The sequence below is a fragment of the Andrographis paniculata genome, unplaced genomic scaffold, assembly GCF_009805555.1.
Source record: "Andrographis paniculata isolate CXL003 unplaced genomic scaffold, ASM980555v1 Contig65END, whole genome shotgun sequence".
Lineage (NCBI taxonomy): Eukaryota > Viridiplantae > Streptophyta > Magnoliopsida > Lamiales > Acanthaceae > Andrographis > Andrographis paniculata.
The window spans coordinates 3,040,916-3,049,272 of NW_026137601.1; positions in this window are offsets into that span (position 1 = coordinate 3,040,916).

Below are 8,357 nucleotides of genomic sequence, written 5' to 3' on the forward strand. Positions count from 1 at the left end.
TTGTGATATTTACCGGAAAGAAAATACCCGTTAGTGTTACAAATTTATGAACATTTTTATAACAATCAAAATTAAATAGATATTTACTATCTCCAATTCTGATGAACCACTGAGATGCAAATTCTCAACTCTTTATACATGTAAGAAATTGTCTGACCTCTTTATGTAATTTTCCCATTCGAATTTGCACCGATTGAAAACTACGTGTAATCACTCTTCTTCCTTCTTTGCATTGTAGGTATCGGCCACTCATGTTCGAAATACAACATATGTTTCATCAATGGATGTAATTGCAAGCAACTGACGTTCAATGTGGGAAAAATAAGGAGAATGTTTAGAAGATATTTTTTTTAAAAAAAAAAAAATTAGACAAATGTGGTGTATAGGATATGAAACAAAACTCTTTATTTATAGGCGAATAACGATCTACCTACCACATGACACCTACCACAAGCCAACTATCACATCCCATCTAACACGATGGATTAAATGAGAGTTGTTCGATCTACTTAACACGATGGATCAAATGAGAGCCGTTCGATCTACTTAACACGATCGATCAAATGAGAGCCATTGAATCCACCTAATGCGATGGATCAAATGAATGTTGTTCGATCCACCTTACACGTGGATCAAATGATAGTCATTGGATCCACCTAACACGATGGATCCAATGAAAGCCGTTCAATCCACCTAACAAGATGGATCAAGTGAGAGCCATTTGATCTACTTAGCACTATCCTTATACATGTAGGGGCTAAATGAGGTTGCCCTATCCTTTTGTTTTTGTTTTTATTTTTATAAATTTAAGATATAGTAGTATATAATAATATTTATATGTAGTATAAAAAAATAAAATAAAATAAAATTTTATATAGGGTGTGTTTGTTTGAGTTTTGAATGATAAAAACTTTTAGATTTGAATATTTTTTTATGTGATATAAATAAATGTTACGTGATACTTGAATATAAAATTAATTTTTAGTAAAAGTAAAAAAATATTAAAGAAATCCTACCGAAATACGTATGAGAAAAAAACAATCTTCAATAATTTTTTTTAAATGATATTTTTCTAATAAAAAATACTTATGGATTTCAAACAATACCAAAATGAAAATTGTAGTATGTAGTTGATGTTGTTATAACTTATTATTTTGTAAGAATTTTAAAACATGACATCTCGAACAATAAAATCATCTGATAATAAATAGATTGTATTATTTCAAAAATTTTAAAAATCAGCCCCCCTTTCGTCACATCTTGGTTCCGCCACTGACTTCAACCAAATATCAAATTATTTATCTAGTGTAGAAATGAATTTCAATATGGGAGGACCTTCGAATGTAGTTGCTAAAAGTTTTTCTTCATCAACATCTTCTTCGGAAGATGATGGATTCGGTCAACACATCTTGGCAAATACTTAGGAGTGTGTGAAGGTAGTCATCTAAGTGATCGAGCAAAACAATATTTGTTTCGATCATTTTTTCAATACACAACAACCAACTCACCGTGGGTCTGTGTCATATAATAAAGTTATTAATCGTAATATTGAAGAAGCTAGCGTAATTTATTAATGATTATTTTGTACCTAACCCAGTATTGGATGAACGAACCTTTCGCAGACGTTTTTGAATGTCTCAAAGTTTGTTTCTTCATATTGTTAATGCAATTAAACAACATGATTCATATTTTCAACAACAATATGATGTACTTTGTCGTTCCGATTGTTGCCTTATAAAAAAGCAACGGTTGTATTTCGCGTGTTAGCATATGGTAAGCAGCAGATGCAACTGGAGAATATGTTAAAATACACTACAAAAAAGATAGTAATCGATATTTATAAGCATAGTTCCGTAATCGATGAATACCACAAAAAATAGTAAACATAACCGTACATTTGAAATAGTAGAATATGTACAATATTAAAGTTCAAATATTTAGTACCAAAATCAACAAACAAGTGGCACACCAAAATTGTCATCGCGGTCGTGGCAGTTAGGCCGGACGTTTACCCTCTCAACCTACTCAATGATCATCAGGGTAATTATCAAAACGATCAAACCGTTTTTCCAAGCGCACTAGCTGACTGTAAGTCGTTGGAGCACTAGACGTCAACCATACCTAGTGAATAAGTTGCGATTCAATGGCACTGTCGATGCTAGCGACCCAAGTCCAAATATTCTTAGGGGTAGTGAATCAGCTACAATGAAAAGTGAATTTATTTAATTTTTTTTTTATCATTTTCCAATTAATTAAATTAAATGTCAAGGAAAAATTAATTAAAAGAACAAAATACGTACAACTTTATATATCTAGTAAATGGGCTCGATGTTGACTACCTCGCGAATAGTACATGGACCAGCATTCGTGGAAAGAATTAGAGGAGTATCTGGAACCATAGCAGATGTGACGAATACCATGACTATTACGGGATTATCACCTAAATACAAATGACAAATACTTATTCTGTTTATTGAAGTAATTAAGAATATCATACAACAATTAACAAATAAACAATAATAATAATGAGTTTAATCATCAACAATGACTTATACGATTACATGATAATTGAATATTCTCTTTGAAATTCAAAGTGGATGTTAAATATGCACACTAATCGTCAGTGCCTCATGGGTCTCGGTCCCAGTGTCTCTGACACATTGTCGGTGCAGCTAGTTATGTACAATATATACAACATATAAGTATTAACTAAAGTTAGGTGAAACTTCTCACTCAATTTACGTAGATATTTTCACATATTTACAGGAAGTCGTGATGATGCTCCATTGTAAGAGTTCGTCCAAGTAGAGAAATGAACACAAATAATAATAATAATAATAATAATAATAATAATAATAATAATAATAATAATAATAATAATAAGGAATTAGAAGACGTAGTTGTTTCCAGTTCATAATAAAATGTGGCAAAAAGAAAAACCGAGTTCGAAAACAATTGCAGCTGAATTTAAGCATATTGTCTATAGTTGCACTTTCTACCATAATAACAATATTTGAAACACAAAGTGCATGAATATATATATATATATCCTAAAAGTCATTTTCTCTCTGTGGTATAGATATAAAAGAGCTCGATTGTCGATAGCTATTCAATCCTTATTCTAATTTTAATTATATTCAAATTTATGCACTAGATCCTCGTAACAAAAAATCACTAAAAAAAAAAAAAACAAATCAGTTTAATGAGAACTCCAAACAAAGCCTTTCTTTATATACTTCCCATTTATTCTATTACCTACACTCGACTTTTGAAGGCCAAATTTTTGGATAAAAACAACCATAATGAAAAAACCAAAATATAAAATAAAATCTACATCAATCGCAAAGTGATTATGCTATGCAAAATTTCAATGAAAATAAATGCATTGAATTTGGTACTTCAAAGATCAAACCGTATTCATAGGAAAGAAAATAATTGAATAGAAAATTTATATGATAAAAAAAAAAAAAGAAATATGGCAATTGGCGAACAGTCCGAAGCATAAAGATGTAATTGGGCTAGACTGAAATAAGTCTATAAGACCAAGTTCCATAAAGATGACTTGTCACTGAAGACTACCCCGCAACTTGAGAGTGGTTTCACAAAAACTTTCACATGAATGGTAATAATGGAAACGATTCAGATTGTTTTTGTGCTTGTTGCTCTACTTGAACTTCAAGTCTACCAATTAGATGTCAAATTAGTAATTTTAAACGAGGAACTTGAAAAAGAAATATATGTGCAACAACCTTCAAAATTCGAGGTTAAAGGCAAGGAAGATAAAGTGTATTGTCTTAAAAAACAAAGCAAGTGCCACAGGCTTGTGTCACGGTCGGACTTTCAAGCGGACACCCGGCGGTGGTTTTCCTATACTTAACACTTTTCATTATGCCAAAGATTTCACTCAAACTCACTAGCATCTTCTAGAAGGTTCCGGAAGGTGGTAGAACTTTGCATTAATGAGGTAGTTGAGAGTTGATGGTTGATTGTTGGTAGATTGTATTTAATTCGGTAGTTAGGAAGATAGCATTTATTCATTTGGCTTGTATAAATAGGTGCTTGCACCTCACTTGTAAGTATCCAAGTCTTTAGCAATCAAAAGCATTTCTCCCCACACTTTCTCTCTCTAGTTTCTCTCTCTAGAAAGCCTTTGGTTTTTGTGGTGCTTGGCCGAGTCGGGAAGCCTGCCTTAGTAGCCGACGGGAGTGAGTTGCTAAGGGGCGCACGGTTACTTCGAGTGAAGGAAGTTAACCCGTGACACGTGATATCAGAGCAACGATCTTGGCAAGCAGTGGGAATGTCGGGAGAAAACGACGGGAACGTGTCGGATGGAAATGCTGCGGGATTGGACGGACGCAAGGAGAGACGGAGTAGGTCTCGGGAATTCATTGCGGAGTTGGAGACACGGGCGGTCAAGCTGGAGCTTGCCGTTGGGGAGTCCATAGAGCGGTTGGACACCTTGGAGACGAACATGGGCGAAGTCGAGAACAACGCCTTGGCGGGACTCCATGAGTTGAGGAGTTTTGTGTTGGAAACTATCAATGCGTTGAAGGGTACCATGACGACGTCCCTTAACGAATTGAGGGTGGAATTCAAAGCCATGACCGCGGTGGAGTTAGGCGAGTTGCGGGAACACACGGCTTTGAGGTTGGAACGCCTTGAGGAGGAACGAGCCTTGTTCAAGGCGGCCTTGGAGAACGGAGGCGGCACCAAGGTGCGAGAAGGTTCGCGGGTTAGAGCTCTGGAACCTCCGAAATATTCGGGTAAGCGTATTCCTAGGGAAATCGATAATTTCTTTTGGTCCATCGAAAATTATATGGATGCAGAAAGAATACGCGATGATGGGGACAAAATCAAGACGGCGGTCTTGTATTTGTCGGATGACGCGGGTTTGTGGTGGAGGAGGCGCCACAATGATATTGCCCGAGGGGTAGCCCAAATCGATACGTGGGAAGAATTCAAGTCCGACTTGAAGGACCAATTCTACCCGAAGAATGCCGAGGATATGGCCAAAAAGAAGTTGCGGGACCTCAAACATACGAGAAGTATTAGGGAGTACATCAATGAATACACATCGTTGATGCTTGAACTCCCCGAGATGGTTGAGAAGGATCGGTTGTTCAACTTCATGGAGGGGTTGCAATCATGGGCGGCAATCGAGTTGAGACGCCAAAGGGTCCAAACATTACAAGAAGCTATATCGGCGGCCGAGGATCTTTTGGAGATCCGATGGGACTTTGTGCCCAAGAAAGTGATCAAGGACAAAGGTGGGGGAATGAAGCCCTACAAGCCAACGAACAAACCTTTCTTTAAGGGTCGGGAAAGAGCACCCGAGGCCGGTCCGAAAGACCGGAGTTGTTTCACGTGTGGAGGGCCACACTTTGTTAGGGATTGTCCGAAGAGGAAGGCTCTCAATGCTACCACCGTAGTCCAAGTGGAACGGGAGAAGCCCGAAGAGGCGAGATTGGGAGCAATGAGAGTCCTCAATGCCGTGAAGGCAAACGACGAAATGTTCACGGTGCCTACGGAGGAGGGACCCGAGGATGAACTCATATATTGTGAGGCCAAGGTAAACGGGGTACCTACGAAGGTCTTGATGGATTCGGGAGCATCTCGAAACTTCTTGTCCGAAGACAAGGCGACGGAAATGGGTGTAAAGGTGACGAAGGGAATTGGGTGGATGAAACCGGCGGATTCGGCGTCAAAACCAATCACCGGCATGGCCAAACAAGTCCCGGTCCAAATTGGTGGATGGCACGGCAAATTGGACTTCATGGTGCTACCGATGGGCGATTACAAAGTCATATTTGGCGTGAAGTTCATGAGGGAAATGACGGTGATCTTCCACAAGACCAAGTCAATGAGCTTCACGGAAGGTGACGTAAGTGTTCATGTTCCTTTACACGTTGAGAAATTTAAATCGCATGTTTTGTCGGCTATGCAAGTTTCGAAGGGATTCAAGCGAGGGCACGAGACGTATTTCGTGGCTCTCAAGGAGGATGACCCGTCAAAGGGCCAAGATGTCCCGACGGAGATCAAAGGCGTGCTAGACGAGTTCGAGGACGTGATGCCCCCCGAATTACCAAAGAAGTTGCCCCCGAGACGAGAAGTCGATCACGAGATCGAATTAGAGAAAGGGGCGAGACCTCCGGCAATGGGTCCATACCGGATGGCCCCGCCCGAATTGGAGGAACTTCGAAGACAACTAAAGGAGTTGTTGGATGCCGGCTACATCCGACCGTCGAAAGCTCCTTATGGCGCACCGGTGCTTTTCCAAAAGAAGCAAGACGGGAGCCTTCGGATGTGCATTGACTACCGGGCGCTCAACAAAGTGACTATCAAGAACAAGTATCCGATACCGTTGGTGGCGGACTTGTTCGACCGCTTGGGGAGGGCCAAGTGGTTTTCAAAGTTGGACTTGCGGTCGGGATATTGGCAAGTTCGGATTGTGGAAGGCGACGAGCCAAAGACCACTTGCGTAACGAGGTATGGCTCCTACGAGTTTTTAGTTATGCCCTTCGGCTTAACTAACGCCCCCGCTACCTTTTGCACTTTGATGAATACGATATTTCACCCATTTTTGGACAAGTTTGTTGTGGTGTACTTGGATGACATAGTCATCTATAGCGAGTCTCTAGACGAGCACGCGGAGCACTTGCGATTGGTGTTCCGGGCCTTACGGGAGAACAAATTGTATGTGAAATTGGAGAAATGCTCGTTCGCTCAATCGGAGGTGATGTTCCTTGGACACAAAGTGAAGCAAGGCGAGATCTTGATGGACACAAAGAAAGTGCGGGCAATTGTCGAGTGGGAACCGCCTAAGAACGTTTCCGAACTTCGGTCATTCCTTGGGTTGGTGAACTATTACCGGCGATTCATTGCGGGATACTCGGCGAGGGTGACGCCATTGACGAACTTGTTGAAAAAGAAAGTTGCTTGGGAGTGGGGTGATGAGTGCCAAGCATCCTTCGAGAACTTGAAGGCGGCGGTCGTGGAGGACCCGGTACTTAGCCTCCCGGATTATTCGAAGCCGTTCGAGCTTCACACGGATGCCTCAGACTATGCCATTGGAGGAGTGGTGATGCAAGATGGGCATCCCGTGGCGTACGAGTCTCGGAAACTCAACGACACGGAGCGGAGGTACCCGGTCCACGACAAGGAAATGTTGGCAATCGTCCATTGCCTTCGGACGTGGAGGCACTACTTGCTCGGGAGTCACTTTGTGATCAAAACGGATAATGTGGCGACGAGTTACTTTCAAAACCAAAAGAAGATCACCCCGAAGCAAGCACGGTGGCAAGACTTTCTGGCGGAGTTCGACTACACATTGGTGTACAAGCCGGGCAAAGCCAATGTCGTGGCGGATACGCTTAGTCGGAAGGCTTCCTTTGCGGCGATTACTCAAGTGCAAGGGGACCTTGCCGACCGAATCAAGGAGGGATTAACCGAGGATTCCTTAGCCACGAACTTGATAGAAATGGCTAAGAAGGGCACGACAAGGAAGTTTTGGGAAGAGAATGGCCTACTCTTCACGGTCGGGGATCGACTATTTGTGCCGCGGTGGGATAATCTTCGGCGGGATATCCTTAAGGAGTGCCACGACTCCAAATGGGCGGGACACCCAGGTATTCATCGTACAAAGGCGTTGGTCGAGCAATCGTTTTATTGGCCTAACATGCAGGATGATATTAATGCCTACGTGCGGACGTGCTTGGTTTGCCAACAAGACAAGGTTGAGCAAGCCAAACCGGCGGGACTTTTGGAGCCATTGCCGATTGCCGAACGGCCGTGGGATAGTGTGACGATGGATTTCATCTCGGCGCTACCAAAGTCGGACGGATGCGGATCAATCATGGTGGTGGTCGATAGATTTTCCAAGTATGGGACGTTCATACCGGCGACAAAAGATTGCAAAGCCGAGGAAGCCGCCCGACTATTCTTGAAGCATGTGGTCAAGTATTGGGGAGTGCCGAGATATATCATTAGCGACCGTGACCCACGCTTCACCGGGAAGTTTTGGAGGGAGCTTTTCAAGCTCTTGGGGTCGAGTCTCCACTTCTCGACGAGCTTTCACCCGCAAACCGACGGCCAAACCGAGCGGGCGAATCACTTGTTGGAGATATACCTCCGACACTTTGTAAGTGCCAACCAAACCAATTGGGCTCGTTTACTTGATGTTGCACAATTCTCGTATAACTTGCAGCGTAGCGAGTCTACCAATCGGAGTCCTTTCGAGTTGGTGACGGGGCAACAACCGACGACGCCCCACGAGTTGGCACGGGGATACGAGGGAGCGAGTCCGGCGGCGTACAAACTTGCTAAGGGATGGAACGAGGAGCACGACATAGCAAGGGCAT